Source organism: Oryctolagus cuniculus, chromosome 1 (genome assembly GCF_051225735.1).
Source record: "Oryctolagus cuniculus isolate XC-2025 breed Fujian yellow rabbit chromosome 1, ASM5122573v1, whole genome shotgun sequence".
NCBI classification, from domain to species: Eukaryota; Metazoa; Chordata; class Mammalia; order Lagomorpha; family Leporidae; genus Oryctolagus; species Oryctolagus cuniculus.
Window position 1 is genome coordinate 92,494,818 of NC_142867.1, and position 16,416 is coordinate 92,511,233.

Below are 16,416 nucleotides of genomic sequence, written 5' to 3' on the forward strand. Positions count from 1 at the left end.
CTTTTATGAAGACTTTTAACATATCAGACAACCATTACTTTTTCTCCATTTAACTGAAGTGGAAAATAGCAAACTTGATCTTTTGTTTTTTTATCTTTAAAGCCTTTTTTTTTTTTTTTTTTTTTTTGAGAGGTAGAGGGAGAAGGAAAGTCAGAGGAAGAGAGTGAGACAGAGAGCAAGAATGCTGGTTCACTTTCCAGATGCCTGCAGTGGCTGGGCCAGGAGTAAGGATGCAGTCCAGATTCCTACGTGGGTGTCAGGAACCCAGCTACTGGAACCATCACTGTTGCCTCCCTAGGTCTGCATCAGGAGGAAGCTGGAGTCAGGAGCCAGCCGTCAGCTGAACCCTGGGCACTATGATATGGGATGTGGGCATGTTAATGGCTAGGTTAAATGCTTGCTCCAAAGTTTGTGATTTCAGATTTTGTTCAAGTAAGAGCCACAGAAATTATTTTCTGTTTACAAGTTTTCATTGTATGTTTCTTGCATTTTGCCACACCCAGCATTCTTTTCTGCTGACTTTTCTCCTTCTAACAATCTGACATTTGTAGCTCCCTGAGAGAACAGTCACAACGTAACTGCAGTTATTAAAAATCAGAGCTTATTTGGTGATTTCTTGAAGTAGTCTGCTATGTAATTTACTGTATGTTTTTTATTAAGTTAAGGCTTGTGGTTTTATATACTCTTGTGTGTTCTCAGCACCATAAACTTTTTATTACTTTATCTGTAGTGGATTCTTAACATTACAAATAGTTCACCAGTTGCTTTACACTTTCTCTCTCTCTCTCTCTTTCTCATTTACTTTTAGGCACTAAGGGCAAAGACACTTTAAGAATATAATCTACCACCAAGAGGCTTAAAACATTGCATTTTTCAGTTATTTTGAGGCATCATAGAGTACAGGAATAAGTCCTTATTTCCTTTGAATTTTAGAATGGAATTTTTTAAAAAAAATTTTTGACAGGCAGAGTGGACAGTGAGAGAGAGAGAGAAAGGTCTTCCTTTACCATTGGTTCGCCCTCTAATGGCCGCTGCGGCCTGCGCACTGCGGCCAGCGCACCACACTGATCCGAACCCAGGAGTCAGGTGCTTCTCCTGGTCTCCCATGCAGGTGCAGGGCCCAAGGACTTGGGCCATCCTCCACTGCACTCCCTGGCCACAGCAGAGAGCTGGACTGGAAGAGGGGCAACCGGAACAGAATCTGGCGCCCTGACTGGGACTAGAACCTGGTGTGCCGGCGCCGCAAGGCTGAGGATTAGCCTATTGAGCCGCGGCACTGGCCATGGAATTTCTTAATGACCATTTTATACACATTTGCTGCTAGATTATTCCTTGCTGAGCATAGCTAGCTCTCTTTCATATAGTCCAATACATAGTCTTATTTTCTTAGAATTTATAAGCAAATAAGAAATTAGTAAATGTTGTACAAAGGCTCACATCCTCTCCAGTTTTAAAGTGTTGCCATTCTTTGGTTAATTAACTGTAATATGTCATAAAAGAGTATCCAGTTTGGGAAGCAGAAGACCTGTCCAGGTTGAAATCCAACTCTTGAACTACAAGAAAGTTACTACTTAATTTTAATTCATAGTTTTGTGTAAGAATTCAGTATGTGAGAATCTTGAATTGGTAAAAACTTCTTAGCAACACTACTACTATCTTTATTGTAAGTGCACATTAAAACTTTAAGTAGTAAAACATCATTACTATCATTGCTTTGGAAAGTGTATAAGCCATGTTTTACAGATTGTTGATATAGCCACATTAGGAGCTTGCAAGGGTGTGAAAGGAAAGAGAAAAGTGAAAGGCACATGTGAATCTGGAGTATTTACTCATCTTGCAGAAATTGATGGTTTTAGCAATGGAGTTTTTGTTTACAAGACATTGTGATGGGTACTTTGATAGTATTCATGGATGGAAAGATCCCAACCTTTAGTATATCTTTATTCATTTTAAAATTTATACTTTTTTTTTTTTGACAGGCAGAGTGGACAGTGAGAGAGAGAGACAGAGAGAAAGGTCTTCCTTTTGCCGTTGGTTCACCCTCCAATGGCCACCGCAGCCGGTGCGCTGCGGCCGGCGCACCGCGCTGATCTGATGGCAGGAGCCAGGAGCCAGGTGCTTCTCCTGGTCTCCCATGGGGTGCAGGGCCCAAGCACCTGGGCCATCCTCCACTGCACTCCTGGGCCACAGCAGAGAGCTGGTCTGGAAGAGGGGCGACCGGGACAGAATCCGGCGCCCCAAGTGGGACTAGAACCTGGTGTGCCGGCGCCGCTAGGTGGAGGATTAGCCTAGTGAGCCGCGGCGCCGGCCTAAATTTATACTTATTTATTTGAGAGGGAGAGGGAGGGAGAGAGAGAGAGCTTGAGCACTACTCTCTACTGGTACCCTCCTCAAATGATTACAATGGCCCTGAGAAGCCAGGAACTGGGAATTCAATTCAGGTGCCTGACATGGGTAGTGGGAACTGGCTGCTTGAGCTATAACCACTGCCTCTCAGGGTCCATGTTAGCACAGTTGGGTGGAGTCAGGAATGAGAAATTGAATTCAGGTACTCCAATTTGGAATATGTGGGTCTCCTAACCAACTAGCCCAAACACTTACCCATAATGTACTATTGAAAATAAGGGGAGAGGGAGTGGGAAAGGGGAGGGTTGCGGGTGGGAGGGAAGTTATGGGGAGGAAGCCATTGTAATCCATAAGCTGTACTTTGGAAATTTATATTCATCAAATAAAAGTTAAAATAAAAAAATTAAAAAATTAAAAAAATAAAGCTTTTAAAGACACGCTTAAAAAGACAAAAAAAAGAAAAGAAGGTGAATAAATTAGGTTTGCATATAGCTAAGATTACAGGTAAAATAGAGAAAGCATAGCAAGAGTCAAAACATATGATGAGCAGTGTAAAGGAAGAGAGACTATCAAGTTGGATGAGGTCAGGAAGGGCTTTTTTTGAGTAAAGGGGGCTCGATTAAGATCTTGAAGAAGCAACCTTTTTACCGTGGAGATGAGAGAAGAGTATGCTCCAAGTAGGTGGAATAAAATCATGAGTATAAGACAGTAGGTGATTTATTTCAGCTAATAATCGGTACTTCAAGTTGTTTGAGTCTTGGTAGATATGACTGACATGCATCTAGAAGCTGCCTTTTGGAAGACACTGGACAGATTATTAATTTAGACTTGCTGATATATCCTTAGATCTTTCAAATCTTTGTTCTTAACTGATTCCTTGAAGAAGTCCTTCCTGAAGCCCTCAAGCAAAATGGATTGTGCCTTCTTATTTATCACCTCTATTCAAGGTCTGTGTACAAAATAATGTGGCAGTGTAGCAAAGTGGGAATTTTAGATCTGGTTACATGAACTGAAATTCCAACTCTCCTGTTGGTTAGCTCATGTGATCTTGTTGAAGTCGCTCAACCGTAGTAAATCTGTTTCATCATCTGCAAATAGGAGTTATGATATCTAGTTCTTATGGATGTTATGAGGATTAATGAGTTAATTTACACTAAATGCTTGCAGAAGTATTGAGTACAAAGTACTATCTGTGTTGCTGATATTAGCTTTTGTTGGAGAGTTTATCAATGGGCCTGTGATATGATTAATTATCATGGCCCTACTAGACTATGCCCACTTGGAAGGAAAGATATATCCTTTTTTTGCTTTTGGATTCTCATTGCTTTTTTTTTTTTTAAAGATTTATTTATTTATTTGAAAGTCAGAGTTACCTAGAGAGAAGCAGAAGCAGAGAGAGAGAGAGAGAGAGAAAGAGAGAGAGAGGTCTTCCATCCACTGGTTTACTCCCCAATTGGCCATAATGGCCAGAGCTGTGCTGATCTGAAGTCAGGAGCCAGGAGCTTATTCCAGGTCCTGGATACGGGTGCAGGGCCCCAAAGACTTGGGCCATCTTCCACTACTTTCCCGGGCTGTAGCAGAGAGCTGGATTGGAAGTGGAGCAGCCAGGACTCGAACTGGCGCCCATATGGGATGCTAGCACTGCAGACTGCAGCTTTACCCACTACGCCACAGCCCCAGCCCCAGCCCCAGCCCCAGCCCCTCCATTGCAGTTTTGCTTTGGATTCCCATTGCAGAGGCTGTCTGTCCTCTACAAGGTAATGTAAAGATTGTAATTCTACAACATGTCTGAAATAGTGCTCATGTGATTCTTACATCTAATACCAGAGAAATAGTTTTTCAAGATGGACTACTATCTTATACCAAAGGACTGACTGGTTGTACTTGTTCTGATATAAATATAGCTTACTTCCATAGCTAACATTGTAAAAAAAAATCCATCAACAGTATTTAAATAATAAGTAGACCTCATCTTTTAAGTCTATGTTAGAAAAGTTATATTTAAGTATTTACTAGGTGTTTCACATTCCTCTAATGAAATGAAGTTTTATTTCACTAACATCATCTGATCATGGATGCTACTGGTTAACTGTGATATAAAAACATTGTGGACTAATTAAAGCCCAGTAAAATTTCATTGAAGTTATAATGTGAACACTTGTGAAGATTCTCTATGCTTAACTTACGTGTTATAAAAATGGAGGGATATGGTATATGTGATACTTGTAGCATCTTTATAATATACAACCTTGTTTTCTAATAAATGAAGGTTATTCTGCTTTCAGCTTAGAATGTGACTATGGAGGTTCAACTAGGATTATTTTTCTTGTTTGCATTTAAGTTCTGACAGTTGGATAGAAATAGGGAATAGGAGCTACTACCCCTGTTTAAAACTAGATCACCTGCTTTGCATGGTTTATACACACGATCTTTCTTTTTTTTTTTTAATTTTTTTTTTTTTGACAGGCAGAGTGGACAGTGAGAGAGAGAGACAGAGAGAAAGGTCTTCCTTTTGCCGTTGGTTCACCCTCCAATGGCCGCCACGGCCGGCGCGCTGCGGCCGGCACACCGCGCTGATCCGATGGCAGGAGCCAGGAGCCAGGTGCTTTTCCTGGTCTCCCATGGGGTGCAGGGCCCAAGCACCTGGGCCATCCTCCACTGCACTCCCTGGCCACAGCAGAGAGCTGGCCTGGAAGAGGGGCAACCAGGACAGAATGTGGCGCCCCGACCGGGACTAGAACCCGGTGTGCCGGCGCCGCTAGGCGGAGGATTAGCCTAGTGAGCCGCGGCGCCGGCCCACGATCTTTCTTTTTAAGAGCAAAATGTGGATGATTCTTTAAAATTCATCAAAACATTTAAAAATTAGTTCCCCCCCCCCAAAGAAACCTTTTCTTTGAGGAATACAGACTCCATGCATTTCATATGTACAACTTCAGAAATATAGTGATTCTTCCCACCACAAACACCCTCCCACCCACATTCCCACCCTTCTTCCTCCTCTTCCTCCCATTCCCAGTGCTATTCTCTACTAAGATCTATTTTTAATTAACTTTATACACAGAAGACCAATTCTATACTAAGTAAAGAGTTCAATAATTTGCATGGGAAAAAAAAAATAAAACTGTTCCTCAACAGTCATGACAAGGGCTGTTTAAAGTCATTGCATCTTAAAGTTAATTTCACTTTTTTTTTTTTTCGAGAAAATTAACTTTAAAGAAGCACACAAGACTGATATGTCTAAGTGCTCGCAAAAGACGTAACTATAACTTAGGAGACATAAGAATATCCTCCACTTAATACGCTAAAAAAGTAAGTCCTTGAGAACAAGTTTTATCATTCATTAAGGAAGCACCTAAGAGAACAAGCAATGGAGTTGGACACTTAGGCATAACTAAAACTTACAAGATATAATAACATCCTCCACTGAATGTACTAAAATGAAATAAATCTTTGAGAACAAGTTTTGTGGTTTTTTTTTTTTTTTTTTTTTTTTTTCCAGGCAGAATGGACAGTGAGAGAGAGAGAGAGACAGAGAGAAAGGTCTTCCTTTGCCGTTGGTTCACTCTCCAATGGCCGCCGTGGCCAGCGCGCTGCGGCCGGCGCACCACACTGATCTGAAGGCAGGAGCCAGGTGCTTCTCCTGGTCTCCCATGGGGTGCAGGGCCCAAGTACTAGGACCATTCTCCACTGTACTCCCGAGCCACAGCAGAGAGCTGGCCTGGAAGGGGGGCAACTGGGACAGAATCTGGCGCCCCACAGGGACTAGAACCCGGTGTGCCGGCACCGCAAAGTGGAGGATTAGCCTATTGAGCCACAGCGCCAGCCGAGAACAAGTTTTACTGTTAACTCTCATAATACAACTGTTTGAGGACACAAGTCCTACATGGGAAGTTAGTACACATTGACTCCTGTTGTTAATTTAACAGTTAGCAGTCTTATGTATGATGTCAGTGATCACCTAAGGCTCTTGACGTGAGCTACCTAGCCTGTGAAAATCTTTTGAATCCACAAACTCCACTCAGTATTTATTAGGGCCATAAGCAAAGTAGAAGTTCTGTCCTCCCTTCAGTGAAAAGTACCTCCTTCTTTGATAACCACTTCTTTCCACTGGGGTCTCACCCACTGATGTCCTTCATGTAGGATATTTTTTTTTTGTCATAGTGTATTGATTTTTCATGCCTGAAATGTTCTTGTGGGCTTTTCAGCCAGAACAGAATGCCTTTAGGGCTGATTCTGAGGTCAGAGTGCTACATAAAACAATTATGATTGTTAGTAGGCTATATGGACTGCTTCCCATGTTGGAGCATTCACTCCTTTGTAATCCTATATATTATTATTACCAGACACTCAGTCCTATTTATATGATCATTTTAACACTTAATCCTATCCATCTGATCATTTTAACACTTAAAATGCTGTTTTTACCACCCAGGTTAAGGGGATTTTGGGTCCCATGGCAAGTTTTTAAATTGTACCCTTAGAAGTAAGTCCATAGGAATGTGTGCAGAACTATACAGCTTTACAGTTACAAACTTCATACACTTCATTATTCTAACTTTGGGAACTTGGTGATCCTTCCCACCGTGCCAGTCCTCCCACCCACACTCCCACCCTTCTTCTTCCTCCCTCTCCTATTCCCATTCTTATTTTTACTAAGATTTATCTTCAGTTAACCTTGTACACATATGATTAACTCTATGTTAAGTAAGGAGTTCAACAAATAGTATGAAAAAAAAAAAAAAACTGTTCCTCAACAGTCAAGACAAGGGCTGTTCAAAGTCAATGCATCTCAAAGTGTCAATTTCGCTTCTACAGATTGCCTTTTAGGTGCTCTATTAGTTATCACAGATCAGGGAGGTATTTGTCCCTTTGGGACTAGCTTATTTCACTAAGTATGATGTTTTTCCAGATTCATCCATTTTGTCATTTCTGTCATATTGTTGCAAATGACTGGATTTCTTTCTTTCTTTCATTCTTTCTTTCCTTCCTTCCTTCCTTCCTTCCTTCCTTCTTTCTTTTTTTCTTTCTTTCTTTTTTTCTTTCTTTCTCTCTCTCTCTCTCTCTCTCTCTTTCTTTCTTTCTTTCATGTGTATTATTCCATAGTGTACTTATCCCATAATTTCTTTATCTAGTCTTCAGTTGATAGGCATTTGGGTAGATTCCATGTCTTTGCTATTGTGAATTGAGCTGTAATAAACATGGGAGAACAGATAACTCTTTCATATGCTGATTTCATTTCCCTTGGGTAAACTCCCAGGAGTGGGATGGCTGGGTCATATAATAGGTTTATTTTCAGATTTCTGAAGTATCTCCATACTGTCTTCCTCAATGGCTGTACCCATTTACATTCCTACCAAGAGTGGATTAGGGTACCTTTTCCCACACATCCTTTCCAGCATTTGTTGTTTGTTGATTTCTGTATGAAAGCCATTCTAACAGGGATGAGGTGAAATTTCATTGTGGTTTTGATTTGTCCTATTCTGATTGCTAGTGATCCTGAGCATTTTTTCATGTGTCTGTTGGCCATTTGGTTTTCTGCTTTTGAAAAATGTCTGTTTAAGTTCTTTGCCCAGGGGCCAGTGCTGTGGCGTATCAGGTAAAGCCACCACCTGCAGTGCTGGCATCCAGTGTGGGTGCCAGTTTGTGTCCCAGCTGCTCCATTTCTGATCCATCTCTCTACTATGACCTGGGGAGGCAGTGGAAGATGGCTGAAATCCTTGGGTCCCTGCACCCTTGTGGGAAACCCAGAAGAAGCTCCTGGTCCTGGCTTCGAATTGGCACATCTCCAGCCATTGCGGCCATCTAGGGAGTGAACCAGTGGATGGAAGACCCCCTCTCTCTTTCTCTCTGCCCCTGCCTCTCTGTAATTCTGCCTTTCAAATAATAAAATAAATAAATCTTAAAATAAATCCTTTGCCCAGTTCTTCACTGAGTTGTTTTGTTGTTGTTGAGTTTCTTGATCTCTTTATATATTTTGGTTATTAATGCTGTATCAGTTGAATAGTTTGCAAATAATTTCTGCCATTCTATTGGTTGCCTTCTCCTTTTGCAGCACAGAAGCTTCTCAATTTGATATAATCCCATTTGTCAATTTTGGTTTTAATTACCTGTGCCTCTGGTGTCTTTTCCAAGAAATATTTGCCTATACCAATATCTTGCAGTGTTCCCCAGTTTTTTCTAATAATTTGATGGTATCAGGTCATAGATTTAGGTCTTTGATCATTTTGAGTGGATTTTTGTGTAAGATGTAATGTAGGGTTCTTGCTTCACACTTCTGCATGTGGAAATCCAATTTTCCCAGGACCATTTGTTGAAGAGACTGTCCTTGCTCCAGGACTTAGTTTTAGCTCCTTTGTCAAAGATAAGTTAGTTGTAGGCGTTTGGATTGATTTCTGAGGTTTCTGTTCTGTTCCATTGATCTATCCATCTGGTTTTGTACCAGCACCAGGCTGTTTTGATTATAACTACCCTGTAGTATATCTTGAAATCTGGTATTGTGATGCCCCCAGCTTTGTTTTTGTTGTATAAAATTGCTTTAGCTATTCAAGGTCTCCTGTGCCTCCATATGAATTTCAGCATCATTTTTTCTATATCTGAGAAGAATGTCCTAGGTATTTTGATTGGTATCACATTGAATCTATAAATTGCTTTTAGTAGTATGAACATTTTAATGATATTGATTCTTCCAATCCATGAACATGGGAGATTATTCCATTTTTAATATCTTTTTCTATTTGTTTCTTTAATGTTTTATGATTCTTATCATAGAGATCTTTGACATACTTGGTTAAATTTATTCCAAGGTATTTCATTTTTTTGGTATGTGAATTGGATTGATCTTAGAAGTTCTTTTTCAGCCATGGCATTATCTCTCTTTTTGTGTGTGTGTGTGTGTTGTTTTTTTTTTGTGTGTGTGTTGATTTTATATCCTGCTACTTTACCAAACTCTTCTATGAGTTCTAATAGTATCTTAGTGGAGTCTTTTGCATCCCCTGTATTTAGATTCAGGTCACTATAAATAGGGATAGTTTGACATCCTCCTTCTCTACTTGTAACCCTTTGATTTCTTATTTTTGCCTAATGGCTCTGGGTAAAACTTCCAGGACTACACTGAATAGCAGTGGTGAAAGTGGGCATCCTTGTCCGGTTCCAGATATCAGTGGGAATGCTTCCAACTTTTCCCCATTCAATAGGATGCTAACTGTGGGTTTATCATAAATTGCCTTGATTATGTTAAGGAACGTCCTTCTATACCCAGTTTGCTTAAAGTTTTCATCATGAAAGGGTATTGTATTTTATCACATGCTTTCTCTGCATTTGTTGACATAATCATATTGTTTTTGTTTTTCGATTTGTTAATATGATGTATAGCATTGATTTATGAATGTTGAACCATCCCTGCATATAAGAGATAAATCCCACTCGATCGGGGTGCATGATCTTTCTAATATGTTATTGGATTCAATTGGCCAGAATTATGTTGAGGATTTTTGCATCTCTGTTCATCAGGGAAGTTGGTCTGTGTTTCTCTTTCTCTGTTGTGTCTTTTTCAGGTTTAGGAATTAAGGTGCTTTTGGCTTCATAGAAAGAATTTGGGAGGATTTCCTCCCTTTCAATTTTTTTGAATAGATTGAGAAGAATTGGAGTTAGTTCTTATTTAAATGTCTGGTAGAATTCAGCAGTAAAGCCATTCAGTCTTGGGCTTGTCTTTGTTAGGAGAGTCTTTATTACTGTTTCAATTTCCTTCTTGGTTATGGGTCTGTTTAGGCTTTCAGTGTCTTCATGGCTCAATTTAGGCAGGTTTTATGTGTCCAGGAATCTTTCCATTTCTTCTAGTTTTCCTGTTTTGTTTGCATACAGCTCTTTGTAGTAATTTCTGATTATTCTTTTTTATTTCTGTGGTGTCTATTGTTACATTTCCTTTTTCATCTCTAATTTTATTAATTGGGTCTTTTCTCCCTCCTTTTTTTGGTTAGTTGGGCCAGTGGTATGTTAATTTTGTCTGTTATTTCACAAATTTTGCTGATCTTATTTTTTGGTTTCAATTTTGTTTATTTCTTTTCTAATTTTAATTGTTTGATTTCTACTAGTTTTGGGTTTGGTTTGCTGTTGTTTTTCTAGTTCTTTGAGATGCATTGATAGCACATTTATTTGGTGTCTTTCCAGTTTCTTGCTGTAGGCTCCCATTGCTATAAACTTTCCTCTTAATACTGCTTTTGCTGTATCCCAAAAGTTTTGATATGTTATGTTGTCATCTTCAGTTGTTTCTTGAAAGTTTTTGATTTCTCTTTTGATTTCTTCAGTGACCCACTGTTCATTCAGAAGCATGTTGTTCAGTTTCCATGTGTTTGAATATGTTCTAGAGATTCCTGAGTTGCTGATTTTCAGCTTCATTCCATGTGCTTACAGAAGATGCATGATATGATTTCTATTTTTTGTAATTTGCTGAGACTTGCTTTATGACCTAGCATGTGGTCAATCCTAGAGTAGGTTCCATGCACTGGTGAGAAGAATGTGTATATTGCGGCTGTAGGATTGAAAGTTCTGTAGATATCTGTTAGGTCCTTTGGTCTATTGTGTCAAGGAACTCTGTTGTTTCCTTGCTAATTTTCTGTCTGGTTGATCTGTCCATTGCTGAAAGTGGTGTATTGAAGTCCCCCATTACTGTTGTATTTGAGTCTATGTCTCCTTTTAGATCCCTTAACATTTCTTTTAAATAGCCAGGTGACCTCTAAGTGGGTGCACATATGGTTATAATAGTCACATCTTCCTGTTGAATTGATCCCGTAATCATTACATAGTGCCCTTCTTTGACTGTTTTAACAGTTTTTGTGTTAAAGTCTGTTTCGCCTGATATTTGGATGGCCACACCAACTCTTTTTTGGTTTCTGTTAGCATAGAATATCTCTTTCCAACCTTTCACTTTTAGTATGTGTGCAGCTTTGTTGGTGAGATGTGTTTTTTTAATCCATTCAGCTAGTCTGTGCCTTTTAACCAGAGTTGAGACTATTTACATTCATGGTGGCTATTGATAAGTAACAACTTTGCCTTGCCCTTTTTTCATAAATATTCCTATTTTTTACTTTGGATTTCCTTTTTACTGGGAGATTTTGTGCCTTCACCTTCTTTGATAATGATGACCATGTTTCTGTGTTTCTGTGTTTAGCACATCCTTAAGCATCTTTTGTAGGGCTGGATGAGTGGTGACAAATTATTTCAATTTTTGTTTGTTATGGAAGATCTTTATTTCACCTTCATTCAGCAATGAGAGCTTTTGCAGGGTACAGTATTCTGGGTTGACAGTTTTTTGTCTTAAGACTTGGAATATATCTCACCATTTCTACTAGCCTGTAGGGTTTCTGATGAGAAGACTGCTGTGAGTCTACTTGGAGATCCTCTTAAAGTGTTCTTGCATTTCTTTTGTACACATTTTAGAATCTTTTCTGTATGTATTACTGTGGGGAGTTTGACTGTAATGTGTCATGTTGAAGATCTTTTCTGGCCATGTCTCTTCGTAGTTCCATGTGCTTCTTGTGCTTGGATGTCCCGTTATTTCTCCAAATTAGGAATGCTTTCTATTATTATTTCCCTAAAAAGGCCTTCTAATCCTTTCTCTCTTTCCATGCCTCCAGTAGCTCCTAGAACCTGTATGTTGAGTTGTTTTATAGTATCCTGTCCGTTCAAAACAGTGTGTTTTAGTTTTCTAATTTCTTCTTATTTTTGGCCTGATTGTATAATTTCCTGCTATTTGTCTTCTATGTCAGATATTCTTTCTTCTGCATCACTACTTCTGTTGTTAAGGGTTTCCACTGCATTTTTATTTGTTCTATTGAATCCTTCATTTCCAAGATTTCAGTTTGACTTCTCTTTAAGATATCAATTTTGTGTGAGAAATTTTCTTTCATGTCATGTAAAAATTTCATTAGTTCATGCATTTACTTTTGATTACTTCTAAGTAATCTTACAATCAGTTGAATTCCATTTCTGGCATTTCTTCATGGTTTGATCACTTTGCTATGCTATTTTCAATAGAAAATTTGAAATTGCTATTAAGAGGATGTTTTCTTGGACACCTTCCGAGGTTTTCTAAAGTCTAATAGTTATCCCCTGACAACTGGAATTTCACCTTTTTGTTGCTTTTCTGAGCTGTTCACTGAGGGAATAGCCAGCATGCTTGAGTGTTGTCAGGCACTTAGGCATCAGACACTGTGCTAGTTTTTTCCGTATATTGCTCCATTTACTACTACAGTAACCCTGAGAGACAGATTCTGTTCCACTTAACAGAAAAGGATACTGAGGTACAGCGAGATTATGGAGCTTACCCACAACCATGCTGCTAATTATTGGTGGACTCTGGATTCTAATCCAGATAAACTGCCTCCAGAGCTCATTCTGTCAATCACTTGAGAGAATTGATGGGTAGTTTATAAGTGAGTGGGTCCACTGTGTTTTTTGCTTTGGCACATGAATTATTATCATACATTCATGATGATCTGTGTGAAAGAGAAAGAAACTTACTTTTCCCAGTCAAGTAGTAAGGCTAAGGCGAGTAAGAGACAGTCTAGGGTTAACTTCCTCGCCTGAAGCACCAGCATCCCATATGGGTGCCAGTTCAAGACCCCGTTGCTCCACTTCCCATCCAGCTCTCTGGTATGGCCTGGGAAAACAGTAGAAGATGGCCCATTGGGTCCCTGCACCCACGTGAGAGATCAGGAAGAATCTCCTGGTTCCCAGCTTCAGATCGGCGCAACTCTGGCCATTGCGGCCAGTTGGGGAGTGAACCAGCAGATGGAAGACCTCTCTCTCTCTCTCTCTGCCTCTCTTCCTCTCCTCTCTGTGTGTAACTCTGACTTTCAAATAAATAAATAAATGTTTTTTTAAAAAAAGACAATCTACAGAGAAATGGGGGTGGGATGGTTACATCAGGAGCTCCCTAGGACAGACTTTCCAAATAGCTCCTTGGGGCTTGAGGCTCAGAGGAACTCTGGATGGTAGTGAGAAGAGGAAAGGAGGAACCCCAGTTCCTAAGCATTCTGCTGCACCTCTTTCTCCCAGTCTCAGCTGTGCTAAAGGAACTATATTTGTGGCTATAAACCCAGTAGAGCACAAGGCCTTTCTGTTATACTCATTTGAATAAAAATAAAGAGACGTTAAATGTAATAATTTTCCCAAGTCTCAGGGAGAGTACTCGCATATAGACTGGCTAAAAATTTTCTAGGAGGTAGGTTTCTTTCTAGGTCTTCTCATAACATTTAATATATGTATGATGATTTTTCTGTCCTTAGCCAGAGCTGTGTCGGATAAATGCATGCTTTTGCACAGTGTCCTTCAATCTGAAAGGCCAGTCAACTTTCCTACCTTTATAAGCTGGACTGAATTATAACAACTGATGCCATTTATTGAGTTGCTTAGCATGTGCCAGGCACATACATTATTTAGTCTTCGTAATACCCTGTGAGGTAGGTATTCATTCCATTTTACAGGTAAGAAAATTAGTCTCAAAAAGGATGAGTGATTTTCCAAGGCTTCACAACTAATTGGTGAAATCTAATTCTGACAAAACCCTCATTTTTCTTGTTCAATCATTAATTCTCTAAGTAGGTTCTCTACTTTCTTCTTGGCAGCCTAAAGCAGAACCATGCTCATGAATTGAGAGTACCTCTCGTGTGGAACATGCAGCTGGTCCCGAAGTTGTACCTTGCTGTGGGAGGGGATTTATATAGCCAGAGAGCAGGTTGGGGGCCAACAGAGCTGGTGGAAAATGACTGAGAGGAGACATCAAGGATAGGAGGACTGTTACTGAGGGCAGGCCAGAGAGTTCTGTTACGCATCAAAGATGCGTGATGAGGACTTTGGACAGATGTGGAGTGTGGGGATTCTCTGTAAAATTACTTAGCAGGATTCTTGTTCAGATTAAGCCCAGTGAGGATGGGGACCAAGGTGGAGACCTGGTTGGGAAGAACACTTGAAAATTCATCAAGGAGATAACCTTTGTCAGTTCTTGTTGCTTGAATTAAACATAAGTGTCCGGGTATTGGACGTGAGCTTGTTCAGTGGAGATGTTGTTAAATGGAGTGCAATGAATATAGAAGAATACAATTTATTATTGATGTAGATACCTGCAGCAGGCTCACCATCAATGATGATTGGTCCTGAAATGTGAGACCTTTAATGTTTCTCTCACATTCACTATGAGGTTGTTTCATTTTGAATTTTCTTTCTTTCTTTTTTTTTTTTTTTTAAAGATTTATTTATTTATTTGAAAGGCAGAGTTACAGAGAGGAAGATACAGAGAGAGATTCCTTTCATCTGCTGGTTTACTCCCCAAATGGCTACAATGGCCGGAGCTGGACCAATCTGAGGCCAGGAGCCAGGAGCTTCTTCCGGGTCTCTCACATGGATGCAGGGGCACAAGCATCCGCTGCTTTCCCAGGCACGTTAGCAGGGTGCTGGATTGGAAGAGGTACAGCTGGAACTTCAACAGGGGCCGATATGGGATGCTGGCACTGCAGATGCCATAACACCCTCTTCAATTTTCTTTAAGAAACTTAACTAGTATCTATGCATTGCCAGGCAATGGTTCGAGCCCTTTGCAAATATTAACTCACCAAATACTCAAAACAGTCCTATGAGGTGGTTCTGTGATTGTTGTTCCCCGTTTACGTATGAGGAAGCAAAGGCCCAGAGGAGTTGAACCCTTTTTGCCCAAGGACCCAAGCAAATAAGTGGTGTGGCTTGGATTTCACCCAAGCAGCCTGGCTCCAGCTTCCACATTCCTGGTCACTTTGTTAGGTTGCTTCTAAGGCTGTTGCCTCCTGGGGATTTAGTTCTTGTTTTCTTCTAGGCTTTTCTTTTTTATGCCCAGAAATAAAGAATTCTTCTTCTGGGCTTAGTCAGACTCTGGGCCTTATTCAAACTGAAGTCAGGGTTGGGAAATATAGTTAGCTTGAATCTCCTATAAATCAAAGAACTATTTTTAAACGTTAGGTCATCTGTCACCTTTTAGATCAAAGCCATTATTTTATTGGTAAAAACACAATCTACCTTTTCCACAGTCTGCCCAGAATTTCAGTGCTGACTGTTAGTGATCAACAGTTGAAATTTCTCCCCAGTTAGCAACTTTAGTGGTATGTCTCCTTCTTTTTTAAAGTTAAATGCATAATTTATAGTGAGTGAGTAGTAACTCCTTAGTAAAGGATTTGGTAAATTGGCTTCTGAATAATGTACTTCTAGCACCAAATTGTTTTCTCACATGGACATCCCATTCAAGTAGAGCAGATCAAGTTTCTCAATTATTTGCTTAAAGTTGACAGACCTGTATTTTATTTTATTTATTTCATTTGTGTGAGAGGTTGAAAGACAGTGGAGTTGGGGAGGGTGGCAGAGGCAGAGAAAGAGACAGAAAGCTCCAATCTGCTGGGTCACTTCACAAATGATTGCAATGGCTGGGTCTGTGCCTTGGGGCCGAAGTCAGGAGCCAGGAACTCAATCCAGGTCTTCCACATAGTGGGCAGGAACACAACTACTTGGGCCATTAGTACTTCCTTCTAGGGTGTGCATTAGTAGGAAGCTGGAGTCAAGAGCTAGATCTGGGCATAAAGCCCAAGCACTCTGATAATGGGACATGAGGATTTTTTTTTTTTTTTTTTTTTTTGACAGGCAGAGTTAGTGAGAGAGAGAAACAGAGAGAAAGGTCTCCACGGCCGGCACGCTATGCCGATCCGAAGCCAGCAGCCAGGTGCTTCCTCCTGGTCTCCCATGCAAGTGCAGGGCCCAAGCACTTGGGCCATCCTCCACTGCCTCCCGGGCCACAGCAGAGAGCTGGACTGGAAGAGGAGCAACCGGGACAGAACTGGCACCCCAATTGCGACTAGAACCCGGGGTGCTGGCGCCGCAGGCGGAGGATTAGCCTAGTGAGCCGCGGTGCCGGCCTGGAATTTTTTTTTTTTTTTAGATTTATTTATTTATTTGAAAGTCAAATTTTACAGAATCAGGGAGAGATCTTCCATCTACTGGTTTACTCTCCAAATGGCTGCATCAGCCAGGGCTGGGCTTCATCCAGGTCTCCCA

General features: G+C 40.4%; 1 protein-coding gene across 3 annotated transcripts in view; it reads left to right on the plus strand.

The window, feature by feature from the left end:
* ARHGAP42 (Rho GTPase activating protein 42) overlaps window positions 1-16,416 on the plus strand; it is a 307,262-nt gene that overhangs the window by 67,744 nt on the left and 223,102 nt on the right. The gene's annotated exons all lie outside the window — the stretch shown is intronic.